Here is an 18,133-nt window from a genome sequence, read left to right as displayed (position 1 = left end):
ACCCCAGGGTCTTGTGCATGCTAGGCAGATGCTCTACTGCTGAACTGCATGCTAGCTTCAAGGATGAGGTTTGATAGATGTGAGTAGATAGGACAGTTGCCATAGTTGGAGGAAACAGAACATACAAGTACCAAGAGATATACAACAGCTAGACTAGGTAATGAGTTGTTAACCCAGAGCAGGAGGGTGTAGGACTTAGCAGGGTGAGATCCTATAGAGGAGTGCTGGGGCCACATCCCAGGAGCCCTGTGTGACCAGCTCAGAATGTATGGTTCCGTATTAGCCAGGAAGTGACATTTCCTCCTGAAGGAAACTGGTGGACCAGTTTCATATCATGGAGTACCTGATCTTAGTGGCTTGCTTGAAATTGCACACCTGTATTCTCTACAGTCTGATTAGCAAATATCCAAAAGGGTCTCATGAGTAAAGTTAAATTTTCTCAGGTGGCGTTTGTTCCAAGAGACTCTGGGGAGAATCCCTTGTCTAGCATCTCCAGTAACCAGAGGCTGCCTGCTTTTCTTGGCTTATGGCCTCTTCCATCTTCAAGCCAGAGGATAGGTAAAATCTTTCTCACCTTCTTTTACTCACTGCCTCTGACACCTGTCTCCATATTTTGCCTCTGGGACCACGAGTGTGATTCAGGACAAAATCCTCCACCATGCTGTTGGCTGAGTGGCATCCCTAGTTCTGCCTGCTGCCTTGGTTTCCCTGCCATGTGGTATAATACACTCCAAGCTTCATGAGGGATGAAAAAGAGAGCTTTGGCTATCTTTCTGCTCACCAAGGCAGTTGTGGTTTATCTTGTTTCTCTGAAAACAGGATGGTGCCCAAACCTGCTGCTGCAGAGCATATGGTAGGTATAACATGGATATTCCTTCTCCTCTCTCTCCTTGACTCTTCTACCACTAAAACTCCCTCTGGAGATCCTTGCTGTGGAGAGCTCTGGTACATGGTTTATGGGTGGACTGACCCACCCTCTTCCTTTGCAACAAAGTAAACCCCACCCACTTGTGGTGGTAATATGTTCCCCAAAATATTGTGTACCCTAATAAACTTATCTGGGGTCAGAGAACAGAAAAACCACTAGATACTTAGGATAGGCAGTGGTAGCACACACCTTTAATCCTAGCATTCCAGAGGCAGAAATCCATCTGTTCAAAGATACAGCCAACAAGCATGGTGACTCACGCCTTTAATCCCAGAAAGCGAGCCTTTAATCCCAGGGAGTGATGGCAGATAGCAGAAAGTTATATAAGGCGTGAGGACCGGGAACTAGAAGCATTTGGCTGGTTAAGCTTTTAGGTTTTGAGCAGTACAGTTCAGCTGAGAGCCATTCGGATATGAGGAAACAGAGGCTTCCAGTCTGAGGAAACAAGACCAGCTGAGAAGTTGGCCAGGTGAGGTTAGCTGTGGCTTGTTCTGTCTCTCTGATCTTCCAGTGTTCACCCCAATAACTGGCCTCAGATTTGTTTTTATTAATAAGAACTTTTAAGATTCCTGCTACACCCACTCCAACAGAGGTCCCCCTCTTCTGGTCATTCTTCTGCCCCTGAAAGGCTGAGATGTCTTCCTCTGTGGAAATGAGTTAGTTTCTATTGGCTTAATCAACTCCAGACTTCCCCGCACGTATTAAACCTCACCAGGTTGTGGCTTTGACCAAAGTTAAGCAAGGAAGACTCCATTGCTTTGGTAGTTACGAGACTTACCAGCGACATCCTGTCCTTCTACACACCAGGTCAGAGATCCTATTAGGGATTCATCCATGGCCATCAGGGGGACTGCCTGGGCTGTTGTCTTGCTGTTCTTTGGAAGAGGCCAAAGACCCAGGGCAGATGGTTTGCTCCTTGGTGAGATGAAGTCCTGCCTGTGAGCCTAAGACAGGGTGGGGTTTCCTCACTCTAAGCTTTGCAAGTCATCAGAACCTGGCCTGAGGGAACAGAGTTGTCCTCAGAGCACCGAGCGAGCCTTCACCCTGGCTGATAGCCCACCTAGGAAGGAACTGTGGTAGGAATTCTGCAAGGATTATGTTGAAGTTGGTGTGAACCCACGAAGAGGCTTCTCTCCCCTTGCTACTGTACGCTACTTCCATTTCCCTCCTTCCCTCCCCCCTCCCTCCCTCTCTCCCTCCCTCCCTCCCTTTCTCCCTCCCTTCTCTTGCTCACTCTCTCATGCTTGCTTCTTCAGCAGACACTGGCATTCAGTCAGCCCCAGAGTCTCTTTACCACAGCTTCTTCCTGAGAGCCAGCTCTGTTCTGGTGACAGCCAGCTGTCACTTCTTAGTGGCAGATGTGACTTTAGAAAATTGAGACAAGGCAGTCTGTGGATGAGGGGTACTACCTGAGGGTAACAAACAGGGTAACTCTTGGACATGCCCTGCTCTGTTTCAGTCTTCTGAGAACAAGCAAACATACAGCTTCTAGAGCCTTCTCTACAGCAGGCCTTTGTCCCAAGAGTCTAACACAGGTTAGATAGGCAGCATATTCCTGGGGACCTGTTGTCAAAGCCAGGTGTTTCTGAATCTGTGTTGGAACACAGCATCTTTTGCTTAACTCCATAAAGAGACCTCAAGGCCCACTGCCAGTGTCTCTGGAAGCACAGCCTGCATTCCATTTCTTGACTTTGCTTAGGGAACCCCTGCTTTCCTCTGTGGGCTGGGCTGCTAGGCCCCTGCTCTGCTATTGGATGGAACTGATGGCTTCTTGTCTGCCAAGGCAGTGATTTGGGGTCCCAAAGACTGGCTGAATGGGGCTAGCCCAGTCCTGCTTTGCTGTCCTGATTTGATTTCTCACCAGGGAGATCAGAGAAACTTGTAGAAGACACCTTACAAAGTACAGGAGCACTGAAGTCTGTTTCCTTTCAGTGGGTCATGTGTTAAGTCTAGAAGGAATTACACCACCCTGTACTGGTCTGAAGATGACATAGGCGAGGACAGTGTGTGGTCTTTCGGTGATGCAGGCAACTCTTATGGTTTCCTACAGTTTGATTTTCCTCTGTATTTTACTTCCTCACCATCACAATGGAACCTGGGTGTGCTGTACTTTTTACTTACTGTGCACCAAGCATTTTTCATCATCACTACAGAATCCTGGATTCCTGCTCCCCCACCCTCTGCTCTGCAGGAGTTGTCCAATGGGTGGACCACTTGCCAGCCCATCTTCTCTCTGTGTGCATTTAATTGCTCTCGAGTTACATCTGGTGCAGATAACGTTGTAGAAAGCGCATTCTTGCGTATGGTTTCTATACTTTGGATTGTTTCCTAGGATTCGTTCCCAGAAGTGGGATTACTAGGGCTCGATACACACTGTCAAATTGCTTTCCAAAAGGATTTTTCCCACTTACTGTACCCGTGCCAGAATCCAGTATTATCTCAAACAAGAAAAGTTTGTTTAATGCCATGATAAAAGTTGTCTTATATTGATTTAATTAGCATTTCTTCAATTGTTTGCAACATAAAATAGTTCTCACTCACTTTCCTTATAACTCCTGCTTTGGCTCTTTGTATTGATTATATTTTAATCTTTTTTCCCTTTAAAAAAGATTTATTTTTATGTTGTGTATGTATGAATGTCTGCATGTATGTCTGTGTACTACATGTGTGCCCTGCCTGCAGAGATCAGAAGGGGATGTTGGGTACCCTGGAACTGGAGTTACAGATGTTGTGAGCCACCATGTGGATGCTGGGAATTGAACCTGGGTCCTCTGCAAGAGCACCTGGTGTTCTGTACCACTGAACCATCACTCGAACCTTGAACCTTGTTTTTAGGCAGTTTCCCTGCACTTTGTATGATGCCAGCATTGATCTTTGCATATCGATGTGTGTGTGTGTGTGTGTGTGTGTGTGTGTGTGTGTGTGTGTGTGTATGTGTTACTCTTTACCATCTCACTTGTATGGCTTCCGGAAAATTGTGTCTGGTATTTCTGGTATAATGTTTAGCACATATTCCTTCTTTTTCTGCATAATTTCACTATATTGGTATCCTTCCACCTCACATTTACTATTCAGTTTGGGGTTTTCCTATTTTATTTTTTAATCATAGATTTTAATTTTTAACTTTTCTGGAATTTGGTATTTGGTGCTGAGTGTGTCAAATTAACTTTTAAAAATGTCCATGTTACTACATCACCTTTCATGAAATTAATTTCTCACTGTAGTTTCAAGTGATCTGTTCAATTCAACTTTTGAAACAACATTAGAGGAAATCGGGGTTAGTTAGATGCAACTAACCCCTTATTCTCCAGTTAGGCCACTGCTCTGGCTTTATGGTATTTAAATGCTTGTTGGCCCGGCTCTGCCTCCTTATTCCTCTTCTGGGCTTTTCCTTAATAAGTGAGCCTATTGTTTTACCAAAGAAAATTGAAAATCATTTGGAGAAATCCATGGAAAGCAGTTAATTTCAAATGCTGCTTGGATTTACATTCAAGTATCATGCAATCGTGGCTCAGTTTGGAGTGCTGAATTTCATGCCCAATGTCTCTTATTCTAGGTCTCCTCAAGCATTCATAGTCATTATATGACCATGTAATAGCAGAAAATAGAAGACCACAGCTTCTGGCTTCCAGTAGAAACTTCCTGGTTTCCCCTCACAGACTTGCAGGTGGGCTGCTGCTTGCGATCCAGTGTGCCCTGCCCCCTTAGGAGACAGCCGGATCTGGAAAGTGGGGAGGGCAGGGACTGTCCCCTCGGCACAGGCGTCTCAGCACATGAAGTCAAACCATCTACCAGACATTGGGGGTCTTCATAATGTTGCTGGGAACAACTACTGGGGACTGTCCTTGAATGAGTGTGGTGGCTTTGTGCTGAATAGGCCACCATCTTGGCTCTGTGAACCGACCTGAGTACATTGATCTGATCAATAAGCTGACTGGAAATCAAGGGCCTCTGGTGAGACTAGGCTGGCTTCCTACTTCCAAGCTATCTTTCAGAAGCCAAGCAGGTGTTTCCCTCTTGCTGGCTCATAGGATTGTGCTGTGTGCTTTTCTAGCAGGCTTCCTATGACACTGGTCCCCCAAGATGCCCACTGCCATACTCCCTTCCCTACAGTCTCTCAGATGGCATCCAGCCTTCGCCTCATGCCCTCCTCATATAAAGGAGGTGATGAGCCTTGATGTGGCCCTTGCTTTTCTGCTCGAGAAATATCAAGATCCTATGATTTGAAATTCTCTCCTCATCAGTAGTCTATAAAGGTCTTCAGTTTAACTTCAGATTTAGAATCTGAGTCTTATACCCATATTTTCTATCAGCATCTTATAGATATCATGCCATCTTTGGGATTCTGTATCTCTGTTGATGGTAGTTTGTCTTTTCTCCTGGTGAGGGGTTGTTAATCCAAATGGCATTTTGTTTTTATTTATATAACTTTCTATTAAGGGATCTTTCATACATGTAGAAGGGTAGGATGGAGTAAGACCTTCTAGAACCATCTGTTGATTTTAACTACTCTCAAGCCAAGCTAAGCTGCCTGTTGTTATTATCCCACCTTCCTTTTTCACTGTTATTTTAAAGAACACTCAGACATTGCTTCTTTCCATTCACCAATATTTCAGTTCTCTGTCATAAACAAAAGATTATCACACCACCACAAGGCACGATTGCCCCCACACACACAAAAAAAAATGTTCATTTATGAATACTTTCTCTCCTAGGTCAATTCAGAATCTAAATAGGCTACAAACAATAAAAAAGGAAGCAATATGTAGTGTGTTTCCCACAGTTGTCAAGGTGTTATGTAGTGTGTTTCTTATTGCTTTTAGGATGTTATATGTGGTATGTTTCTCACAATGTCATGGTATTGTATTTTCTCACAGTCTTCAGTATTTTACATATTGTATGTTTTTCATAATCACTAGAGTGTTGTGTGTGGTATGTTTCTCAGAGTTGAGGGTATTATATGTGGTATGTGTCTCACAGTCCTTAGGATGTTCCATGTAGTATGTATGTGTGTCGCACATAGTGAATATTATAATGCACAACATGCAGGATGTTATATAAAATATACATGTCTTAGGTGCAGACTCATTTCTAGATGACAGGCGCATCACTCCATGCCAAGTTTGTTTTGTTTCTTGTATCCTGCCAGTCAGCTCTGTGCTTTTCAGGTGCACAAAATGATTCCCATGAGTGAAAGTCACCATTCTGACTTTTAGAATGATTTTATATTGCTTTTGACTTTCGGGCAAAAAAGATTCTGTCTTCATCATTTTTGTTATAATTATGAGGTTCAGAGATAATAAACAGGTGTTTGCACACTACTTTCATCTCTGTCTCTTTCTTTCTCAACAGAAAACTACTGTTATTAGTTTTTCGTTTACATATACATCACTGCTTAATTTTGATATAAATAAATGCACAGAATCCCAATCCCATTTTTATTCTGATTAGATGACTGAATGTTAGTGGTGTGTGTGTGTGTGTGTGTGTGTGTGTGTGTGTGTGTACACATGATGTGTGGGTGCATGCACTCATGTGTGCACATTCAGAGGTCAGTGCATGTTATTTGCGGTCTTGCTCTATTACTCTCCCACTTTATTGTGTTCAAGACAAGGTCCCTCAGTGAACAAGAAGCTTGCTGCTTGGGCTGGGCTGGCTGGCTGTTGAGCCATCAAGCAACACTTGTGGGCAATGTTTTTCTGCTGCCCTCTTTCATGTGAATGAGCACTCTGAAGACAGGTCTGCAGCTGCATGCTGCTTTTTCTCACTGTCCCTTCCTCTGTACTGTTGGCTGTTGGGTGTGCGTGTAGTGATCCACTGAGTCTTCTAGTATTTTAAGTCTTTGACTTCACTAGGTAGGGCTTTATCTAGTGGCCCTGGATATTTATCTTTGCAGTGTTGACAGTGTGTCTTTAAGATAGGTTCTTTGCAGTAGATATGCGGGTGGGACAGGTCACTGCCACTCCACAGGGTTATTTAGTTGATCATTTCACCAGAAATAACTAAGCACATTTAATTCTTCAGTAGCTTGCTGATATTCACCTTTATAAGTGAGTGTGGTTTTGCTTGGCTTACTGTGTGAACATTTATGTGTTTGTTTCTATGCTCCCATTATTAAGACTTGGGAGAACCCTAGTAAATCTGTTATTGCTTTTACCCCATTCTCTTTCTCTTCTTCTGAGACTCTTATACTTACGTGGTAGACTTTGGCATCATATCACATGTCTTTCTAAGGCCTTTTTTCTTTTTTTAAAAGTGTGTGTGTGTGTGTGTGTGTGTGTGTGTGTGTGTGTGTGTATGAGCAGGCACGCATATGATGTGCCATGAAGTGCATACGAAGGTCAGAGGACAGCCTTGTCTTTACCTTCCCCCTTGTCTGAGACAGAGTCTCTTGTTCATCACTGTGGACACTCAGCCAGCTGCCCACAAGCTTCCAGGGATTCTCCTGTCTCCCTCCCATCCTGCCATTGGAGCTCTAGGGTAACAGACATGCTTTACATGGGTTCTGAGGGTTCATACTCAGCATGTGTTTTAGGTATTCTCCCCGACCCTTTCTTTGCTTTACTGTTATTTACCATTCTTTCCGTCTCTGTGTTAATCCAGCTATCCTTTTTCCGTGTATACACAAGTTGTTTCCTGTCCTGTGATCTGCTAGTAAACGCACTCACTACGGTCGTAGAATTCTCATTTGGTTTTCACTAACCAGACACTAAACTTCTCTGTTCAGTCTTTCAGTCTCTTAAATACTCTGGGTGGTTCTTGGCTTCTCTGTTCTGTGGGTCTGCTTCTATTGAGAAAGTCTTGGCTTATGGTCTTGTGTTGACTTCCTGTATGCCTGGATTTTTCAGAAATAGATGCCAGAGATCCTATTTTAAACAAACAACAAATTCATTTAAAAAGATGATCATATTGTCTTCCTTTGTATAGAACCTACTTCTTCTCTAGTTTCCTGTGGTTTTATGTCTCGTATATCTATATAAGATAAAACAGCCTTTTCTGTAATCCTCCAAACGAAGGTGACAGGTGTTTTGGGTGGGAAGCAGGTTTTTGTTACATTTTTAGAGCTTTCTATTCAGAGCTAGTTGTAAGTTTCCTTGCAACTGTAAGAAATAACGCAGATGGATTCCATAAGCTCTTTGCTCAGTCCCCTCCAGAGCTAACATCCTTTATAACTGGAATCCCCACCAAGAAACAGAATTCTCCTTTTGTGTGCATGGCCACAGCCTCCCCCTCACCTTGCTGCTTTCCTAACAACTGTGGTCTCCTCCCCAGAGCTGTAATTTTTTCATTATTAGACTAGGAATGTAGATGGGATTGCACAGTTGGTCACCTTTCAAGACTGGCTTTTTTCCCCACCTATCATACTTCCTTTGAAATCCATCTAAGTTGGATGTAACAACAACTCACTCCTTTTGGTGTTGTTGAGTAATAGTTCATAATGTGGATAAAATGATCTTTTTTGTAACAACTGAAGGTCATTTTTCTTTTTAAAGATTTGGGCGTTATGAGTATTTGTGAACAGTTTCTGTGTGAAGAGAAGCTTTCATTTCTCTAGCATAAATGCCCAGGATCCCATATCAAGATAGAGGTCTGGGACCCTGTGACTCACAGTCAGGGGGGCTTTCTTTGGGGTTCACACTGTACCTGGTATTTCACGTCTCCCACTGCTTTCACTGTAACAGCCAGACCTCCAAGGATCCTGTCTCAGGGTGGCATAGATCCGCTGGCTGAGGGCTCTTTGGTTCTCCTTGATAGAAATCATGGTCGAGAAAGAAGCTGTGGGAACACTGGTCCTGAGGAGCCTTTGTCTCTCACTGTCTGACAGCAGCAAGCGGGCAGTAGGGAGGCAGAGCAGTGGCAAGAAGCACCTTCTAGCATTTCAGTGTCTGCACAGACTTGGGGTACCTGGACCCTGGAGCCTGAGACCCTTGGCTCTGAAGACTTAATAGCTCTCTTCTAGCTTACACCACGCAGCCTTATATCAGCTCCCCCCCCCCCCGTGCCTCCTGTGGTTTCTGCTTCTACTTCCCCCTTCTCAATAGGATGTTCTCAAACCCTTCAGCTGCTGCCTGAACAGTGCAGGGTACCTGTCACTGTCGGATCTGCATGCTCCACCTGGGCACCAGACTTAGCCATGATCACTCAGGACAGGCACTCTGCATTCAGGGGCATGCTTCCAGGATAGGATCCTAAGACAGCATGGGCTCTAGGCCTTTATTTGCTGCAGATGAGCAGGGCCTACCCCTGGATAGGTGAGAGCTGCTTCTTATCTGCCTCACCGCTTCTTCAGCTGTGGTTGCAGGCTCCACGCATGAAGGAGCTAGGACTCAGAGTTCAGGAACCTGGAAGCTGGTATCAGAAACTGGACACGGGCCACTGTAACTGCCCCTGCCCTGCCCCCAGGGCAGAGGACCACTTCAGCTGTTGAACGGTTGCACAGCTTTTGCAGAAGGGAGCCTAGGGCCTAGGGAATACATGCTGGGCTCTTTGGGTGTCCATCACAGGGCATCGGAAGCAGTATCCATTACAGGGATGCTGACATCAGTCTGGGTTGTGTCTGGTTTGTTGAGCTACTCAGTTTGTCAAGCTGCTGGCGCACATTGTTCTGGACCAGAGAAATCTGGTATGCACAGAACCCACAGAATCAAGCCACCCCTCTAGACAGACACCTGAGTGGTGCTGGTGGGATTAAGCTGCCACCTGAAGAGGCCTATGCAGTCACCTGAGAAAGGCACTTGTGAAACAATTGAGCACCAGGCAGCAGTGTGCATGTTCCTCCCTGTGATGGGCTTTCATTGAATCGGCTGGATCAGGCCATAGTCAGGGACTTTTGCCCTTGCCCAGGCCAGTGCTTGTTCAGCTGCCAGCTGACTCCACTGCTAACATGGCTGATGTTGCTTCTGCCACTTCCTCCTTCCTATTTCCAGCCCAGTGTGGACTCCTGGAAGGAGACAAAGAAAGACAATTCAAAAGAAGTCTCGATTGGATCTGATGTTGCAATATCAAGGTGGGCAGCGCAGGGAAGTGTCTCTCAGTCAACTCTGAGTGAGCGGAGCAGCCTGCTTATATAGACCGAATAGGAATGTTGGAACCAATCTCCATTTGCTTGCCAATCACAGCTATTCATTTTGGACCAATCACAGTTATTAAGGCTTGTGCTTTAGACCAATCACAACCTTGCCACAAGAATTACTATCTTTCCACCAGGAGATGTACTTCCACTCTGACCAAGGTGGAAATGACCCATCCAGGCTCTGATTGATTGCACAAAGCCTGGTACAAACTGTTCAAACAGTCCTGGCTCAGGCTCTGCCTGCAGGAGCCAAGGCGGGCAGCTGCAGTCTTTTGCATAGTTTTCTCAAGGCATCCTGGAGCATTTAAGAAGCCTGGTACAGGCACTGAGAGTGAGTCTGGCAGGCTGTGTGACTGGCATTGCTGTTGCTCAAGGCTGTGTGACTGGCATTGCTGTTGCTCAAGGCTGCTTGGACATTGCTGTTGCTCAAGAGTCCAATGGCTGATAATTAGGGAGTGTTGGTTTGCCCCAACTCCAAATCTTGTCTTCTTTACAGGAAAATGGTTGTCAGATAGGGTTTGCAATAAAATAAAAAGAAAAGTTATCATTAATATCAGCAGTGATTTTAATAGATTTTGAACAATGCTTTAGCAATATTTTTAACGTAGGTCCCCCTGGTCTGTTGCAAGGATGAAATGGAGAAAGTGTCATCTGTCCCCTCTCCTGGGAAGCACATGTGCTCAGTATGGAATTGCTAGCTGAAACTCAAAGCCACCTGTTATATGATCATTAGGGAACCATCCAGAGTTCCTCTTGGGGAACCAGTGAATGTATCAGCCTTACTTAGGGCATGAGTGAGTGGTTATTTACAAGAGTATGGCTGACCCAAAGCAGCCGGACCAGAACATCTCACCTAGTAGCACAGATGACTTCCCAACAGAGGCACAGCTGGGGTTGCTCCTCAGTTAACTTTGTCCATTCCATATACTTCAGCACATCCTAAAACCTTGAGGTCAGATATAATTAGGGCAGAAATGTGTGCTAATGGCTCAGAGGAACAGCTGGAATCTCGGGTGACCCTCCCATCCATCTCTCCGGGAACACCAGCAGTCAACAAGAGCAACTGAGAGTCTCTTGCACAAAGGCACAGTTGATCTGATGAACATGTGAGCTGCTTTGCTCAGAGGACAGATGTAGAGGCAAGAAGATCAGAAGTTCCGAGTTTGCTCCCCCTTTGGAGTGAATTAGAGGCCAGCCTGGACTACATGAGACCCTGACTCAAAACAAGTCAGAACAAACAAAAACCAACAACATCCAGACATAGTCCACTGTGGTCTGAGCTGAGACATGGGTGGCTGTTGACAGCACTTCTTATAGACCGCTCTGACGTGGGACAGTTTTTGTTATGTCTTCTTCCCAGTATGACCATTCTAGCTCACTGCTTCGTTGTTCTTGTCCTATTACAATCTTCTATGGAATGGTTGCTGGGGATCCTGTGTTTGCCTGGAAATACTCATCTCAGCTGTAGGTGGGTCCTAGCCACCCATGAAACAATTTCCAGGGAAGAAAGCTCAGTGTTCTGCCTGGGCCCAGGACGTTGGAGACTAAGGCAGTGTGCTGGATCCACTGTCCCCTGCTGCTGCTGTTGAAAAGCTCTCCTGTCAGCCTCATGGGTCACAGTGCTGTGGAACAATGAACAGGGTCTTTTACAAGCTTTTAACAGGGAAATGGGCCACTAGTGTTTGTCACAGGGCCTTTGGGGCAACATGCCTGGGACAGCATCAAGCATAGTGCTAAAGCAGTGGAAGGCAGGCTGAGAAGGAACTACAGTTGACAGCCAACAAAATACAGGTGTGCTGTCGTTCTCTGTGACCGGCTTGTTGTCGTTCTCTGTCGTTCTCTGTGACCGGCTTGTTCTTGGGAGAGTGGCTGTGTGCATCATTGTAAACTTTGCATTCCTGTTGATTGATTAAAGGTATAGCAAGCCTGCTTGTCAGCTCTGCTATTGATCACATTTATTTAAAAAGAAATAAAGTCATTCATGCAGCTTGCCTGCAGCCATGGGCTTTAAGTTTCCTGTTTCCCTAGGAAGAGCTGCCAGTGATGTGAAGTGACATTTGACCTGCTGAGAGTTGATATCGGCAGACAGATTTCATGCCCTGTCTCCTGGCCACCCATTTGCTGCCTTTGAGTTGTTAAGGATATTAAAAACAGAGATGAGAAGCCTCCTCTTGACAGGTTCAATTTGTAATGTGAAAGTCTCCAATAGCAAAGCTAGGAAGCTAACGGACCTGCTGCCCCAAATCCTAGCAAGACAGAGAGAGGGGTCTGTGAGTTCCAAGAGTGCTGGAGAGGGATGTGGAGTATCAGGACAGAGGCCTTGACGCATGGCACAAAGAAGATGAGAGCTGGTGACACCTAAGTACCAGGGCTTTGGTGATGGCGAAGCCTCCTTTGGAGGATCTTCGATCTTCCAGAAAGCCTGTGACAAACAGGAGTGGCTTGCTTGTGTGGCACAGAGCCCTGCAGCCAAAAGCTAACTCTTCACTGCAGAGGAGAGCAGTAGCTAAGAAGTCAGTGTTTACCTTCCTCTAGAAACCAATGGAGCTGCCTAGGTCCCTCCCTGAACTGTTTTGGGCCTGTGAAGAAACACAGCTGTCATTGTCTGGACACTAAAATGTCACTCCTGCTTTCATATGTCACCAGCATCTTCCCTTGCTATACCCAGCCTGGACTGGGTTCCTGGCCTCTCTCTGTGAGCATAGAGGCAATGCTTGTCCTTCATACAGACATGTACCCTTCACCAAAACGTGCTCCTCTACCCCTCCACCTCTCTATGACACAGCATGTCCTATCCAGTCTGCTCTTAGAGGGATGGGTCATGGGCGGGGGAGGAAAAGGAGGAGTACTTGCTTGCTCAAGAAGCAAATGAGCTGGCTCTAGGTAGCAGCAAGATGCTGGGACCACACTTGGTAGAGAAAGAAAAAGAAAGCAGAAAAGTGGGAAGCACTTTCATTTCTGACAGCCTGGTGATGCCAGAGGGGACCATCCTTCTGGCAGTACCCATCTATTACTCAGGCTCTCTGTCTTCAGTGGGGCGTCATGTACTTCCTTGTCGTTATCTCTCCTTCCAACACTGGGCCCTTCTTTCGAAGAACTGTTGAGTGATATTCCCTCTAGTACAGGTGTGGGGGCCACCTGGGTCTCTTCTCATTTCTTCTGACCCCATCTCAATTCCCACTGTCTGTCCCCTTCTTCCTTGCAGTGGGTCTGCTCATTCTAAGATAAACATGTCTCAGGATTGTCACAGAAGAGAATGGTTTTATTTACAGTTGGACTTCCTGTTCATTCCTGAGTCTGCAGTCTGCACCAAGTGTTGTATTTTATGTGAATTGTCCTATTTAATAAAGGTCACATGCAGAACCATGGTGGGAAAGGCTCGGGGCCAGGAAGAGAAGTCCTGGAATAAACACAGCCTGCAGCTACCTGCTAAGTCAGGGCCAGGATCCCTGCTTCACGCCTAGGTACGGGACTGGATTGCTATAATATACGTAGCTCCTTCTGTTCTTTGAAAAACTGTTAGAAGTGTAACTAAAGTGTTGACAACATGAAAAAGCTGAAGTCAGCATTGTGATAAATATTTACATCTCTTTCTCTTGGATGCTGATAGTTGTGATTTTAAATAAACCTCGATGATGTAGCAGGGATCTGTTTAGGGGAGCAGGTGGTGACTTTCTTACAGCCTAATATGTAGTTTGGGAACAGTTTCTTAATCTTCCTGGGATTTTCTTTCCTTATCTGTTAAAGGGGTGGGTGTTGTGCAAGCTGCAAGATTCTCATGGCCTCTTCCCATTTAAAAAGTGTACATTTGCCTCACTTTATATCCTTTGGCGGTAGCACACATCATACACACAAGGACATGTCACCCTTTTGCACCAGGACAGACAGAACATGTGATACCTGATGCCAGGTTCTTCCCTGCAGAATACTGCTGGTCAGTTCTTTTTGGGGGTCCTCAGGCCCAGGCCTTTGTTTCTCTTGCCACTTCCCAGTGAGTTGATCCAGACACTGGTCTGATTTGCAAGACAGATTATTCCCGGTTGCATCTGTTGTTCTCTTATTAGGTCAAGGTCAAAATGCTTGGCCAGGTGTTCTGTCAAGACTCCATCATGAATGATGAGGACACAGTCTGAGTCCAGAGCCTCTGGGAAAGGCACCATCTCCTCTGTCCACTTCAGTGCTGAATTTCTAAATGTCTGGCCCAGAGAAAGGCCAAGCCTATACCTGACTGGTCTAGGTCAAAGCCATAAAGGCCAGCGGAAACAGGGCAGCAGAGAAGGTCCTTGGGTAGCATGCACAGAGAAGGAAGCTATTCGCAATTTGTTGAAGAGTTGGTAGAGTTGAGTCTGTACACATGAGGAAGGAGAGCAGCTTTGGAAACACATCTGCACAGAGCATCTTCTATGAGCTCCTATGAGCTTGTGGGTGGCTAGAGGTGGGGCCGTGTGGTTGTCTCCACATGAAAGATTGGATCAGCTATCCGGGACTGCACACTGTGTGCCTGAGTCAGAAATTCCATTGCAGGCATGAGTGGTTTGCAATGCCTCCAGGACAGTAGGGCATAGCAGTGGGAACCTGGAAGGACTCTTGCAACTCAGAAGCAAGGGACACCCAGAATACTTGGTTGATGGCTGAGAGACAATGGAAGGGCCAGCCAAGTCAGGAATTCTAGTTCAGAGGGGAGATGTGTAATAAGAGAAGAAAGGATAAGCCGAGGTTAAGGGGAGAGGAGAAACAGCCGAGGGCTTTGCTGATGAGGCTGAGGAAGGAGTACGATGTGGGGAATTCTCCTCAAGTCTTCAGAATTAACTAACACATGTTAACAAATGTTAGGGCCATACAGGACTCCTCCAAGTCACCCTATACCCCCCTGCCTATGTGACAATAATGAATTTTGTTTCTCTGCAACTTTATTTAAGCACTTCAGAGCATTGAAAACATAAAACACGCCTTCCTGGCATTAACTTGAGAAACCCTTGCAGCGGAAATCCATTCAGTGAGAGAGGAAAAGAGGGGAGCATTCTTGAGAAGGAGCCATAGCACCCCGCTGCCATGCATTCTGCAGGCAGGTTGGAGCCAGACCAGGCAATCCCACTTCCTGCTACCTACAGTGATGCTGTCTCCTCCACTTCCTCCTCGGAATATTACTCATTTCAAGATTCTGCTTGTATTATCTTGAGAGGAAACAAACAGGACTTAATTAATCCCACCAAACATTATACTGGAAAAGCAATTATTCCCACCATGTGTAATAACCCATCTGTAGGGAAAATAATCCATTAAGCATGAATCAACGTGAATTTAAAAACTATTATGAAGATCAGCTCGTTCTTGGTTATGAGCACCATAATTTGAGAATTTGCTCATGCATACTTTGTTCTAGCGTGTTCTGTGACCTTGGCACCTAAATTCCCAAACAATGAACATCTCTTTGGTAATGAGTGTACAAATTCGTGGGTTAGCCAATCAAATGCTTCACAGTTGAGTCCCTTTTGGGGGGATTAGTTTGAATCTGTGATTAATGAGACAGTGAGTCCCCTGTTTTGAAATGTGACTGTAATTGTAGCAGAGGGCTGCATTTGTTTGCATTTTCATAAATCATTCATTAACTGAAATGAAATCTTTTCCTTAAATTACCTCTCATGGTTCAGTTATTAGCGAGCTTTCCTTTCTTCCAAATTTACTGGGCTATCCTTCAGTTCTCCTTGAACAAACCAAGTGATTGCCTTGACCATTGTCAACAGGAAATCATTTTCCTGGGCATTCCCCTCTTCCAACTGGGCTGTAAATCCTCTCCCAACTAAGATTGCTGTCCACTCCTGCGGAGCCCGGAGGATGCTGATCCTCTGTCTGGGCCTTGTTGAGCTACTCGTGAAGATGTTTAAAAACGGTCTGTGGTTAATTTTCAAAGCAATACCTAGCAAACTTGTCTGGATTTACAAAGCCCGAGGCCTGCAGTTAGGGGACCATCCCTATTGAAAAGGAGTAGGTCACACTTTTATGAATTCTCCTGCATTTGGGCTGGCTATGGAAGGCCTCAGGGTAGCAAAAATTTCTAATGTAACTCCAAAAAACCCTGGGGTGGTTGGGAGGCGTGATACAGCTAGTCCATTAACTGTGGAATGATGTGCCACTTCAAAAGAGACAGGTAATCCTGACCCCTGCCTGGTAGCTGACAACAGGGTGATTTTTTTTTCACCCTCTTCCTCTGCCCCCAGGCCCCCAGGCCCCCAGGCAGTTAGATGAGAACCTGCCACAGTAAGCAGTAGCATCTAGCACACAAAGCCAGCCAAGTGACATGAGGACTGGGCATGTCCTCCCTCTTTGATCTGTCACAGCTTCCTGCTCTCCTGACCTTCCAGGCTTTTCTGATCTGAAAGCTGTTTGAAAGAGGTCCAAGGCATAGCACTCCAGGAAGAGGAGTTGACATCCATGGCACTTGATCTTCATGAAAGCCACCAAAACCTACAAAGGGAAGGACTAGGATTTTGAGGCTTTGTGTCATGTTGGTGGGAGACTGAAGTCCACTTCTGAGCTAGCATTGGACCTTACTTCTCAGTACTTCTTGAGTGTGGGGTCCAATGATTAGCTTTCTCCACAGCTGCTTTCCATGCCAGCTTAGTTCATCTGGAATTGGAAAAAGTAAACCTCACTTGTATTGTTTGGGCTGCTACCGATGGAGCCATGCATATCTGCCCTAGCAGAGGGACCCCAAATGTTCACTTGATGTAACAGATGAGTTCGAGCAAAGCCAGCTTCAATGAACATGGACTCGGATGCTTTTGTTCAGGGAAAAATGCAGGCTGTGTGCAAACCAACTTCGCCTTGCTGTCCTTGTCAAGTGTAGAGGAAGAGCTTGTCAAGGCTGCATGGTCACCCATGAATATGGTGCTGTGGTTCAGATGGGTGTCTCCCAAGCAGTCCATTTATAAAGGCTTTGTCCCCAGTGTGTGGTGGTGATAGGTGTTGTAGACATTTAGGAATAGAACGTTTAGGAGATGGTGCCTTATTGGAAGGGATGTAACTCTGTCTGTCTGTCTGTCTGTCTGTCTGTCTCTCTCTCTCTCTCTCTCTCTCTCTCTCTCTCTCTCTCTCTCTCTCTCTCTCTCTCACACACACCACACACACACACATACTCTCACTCTCACTCTCTCTTCCCTTTCCTTCCTCCCTCCCTCCCTCCCTCTCCTTCCTTGCTTGAGACATGAACACCCAGACACATGTTCCATGGTAATTTACTTTGTAGTCAGGGACCCAAACCAATACAAGACCCAATCTTGGAATTGAGTCACTATCATTGGGAGCTAAAAGAAACCACTGTGCTTGCTAAGGTGCCCGTGTCAGATATTTTGTTATAATGACATGAGGTCATTACACGTGTGCATCTTTGTTTAGTATTTGTGGGAAGAAAAAGAATTCCTGTGTGTCAAGAGCAAGTATTATAATGAGCTACCACTTAAAGATTCACAGACAGAAAAATTGCAAACTTTTGCCCAAGTGCCCAACAAACCAGCCTGTTGCCTTTGGTCCTGTCTTTTCGGGTGGTCTCATAGGCTTTTCTCTTGCCAGGGTTCTTGTGCTTTGCATGGCAGACCCTCATTAGCAAGCTTCTCTATCCTACCCAGGGTTCAGTCTGCATACAGCGTGGTGTTTCCAGCTGGTTCAGCTTCCTTTCTGGCCCAGCTCATTTCCATGGACTCTTTGGGCTTCCCTCTTGGAATTTTAATCATGTGGCAAATCTGAAATGCCATGTATCTGAAGCCCATGGAACCTGCCTCTCCACACCACATACAGGAGGAAGAGGAAGGTGCTGAGAAACAAGAGCTGCTAAATGATTCTAGAGGGGAGCTGCTGGCTGGGGGTCTGGGTCTAGCTTATTATCCTGTTACATCTGTCTACTTGCCACAGGGTAAATGCTGGGCCTGCTGTCTGTACTTAAAGGCAATTTGAGGACAGAAAAGATACTTTCCTCCAAAGGAATCCATTAGTCTTTGGTGATGGACCTGCAGTCTGAAACAGGACTGGGAAATTGTATCTTGGAAACCGAACGCTGGAAGAGCATTTTAGACAACTTAGTTTTCTGAATGTATTACTTCAACTGATGTCTATGTGTTAGTGTTTTGAGTTTGGGG

The 18,133-nt window shown here is 45.6% G+C and overlaps 1 protein-coding gene and 1 long non-coding RNA gene across 3 annotated transcripts in view; one reads left to right on the top strand and one right to left on the bottom strand.

The window, feature by feature from the left end:
* The window catches only part of Dock1 (dedicator of cytokinesis 1), a 514,332-nt gene that overhangs the window by 348,942 nt on the left and 147,257 nt on the right, over positions 1 to 18,133 (top strand). The gene's annotated exons all lie outside the window — the stretch shown is intronic.
* Positions 16,330 to 18,133, bottom strand: part of LOC131912830 (uncharacterized) — a 30,194-nt gene continuing 28,390 nt past the window's right edge. For both annotated transcript variants that reach the window (XR_009379720.1, XR_009379722.1), the window contains one exon: positions 16,330 to 16,628. This is a non-coding gene — a long non-coding RNA (uncharacterized LOC131912830). The remainder of the gene's footprint in view (positions 16,629 to 18,133) is intronic.

This window comes from Peromyscus eremicus, chromosome 1 (genome assembly GCF_949786415.1).
Source record: "Peromyscus eremicus chromosome 1, PerEre_H2_v1, whole genome shotgun sequence".
NCBI classification, from domain to species: domain Eukaryota; kingdom Metazoa; phylum Chordata; class Mammalia; order Rodentia; family Cricetidae; genus Peromyscus; species Peromyscus eremicus.
Note: the sequence above shows the minus strand (reverse complement) of the source record. Positions and strands in the feature narration are given on the sequence as shown.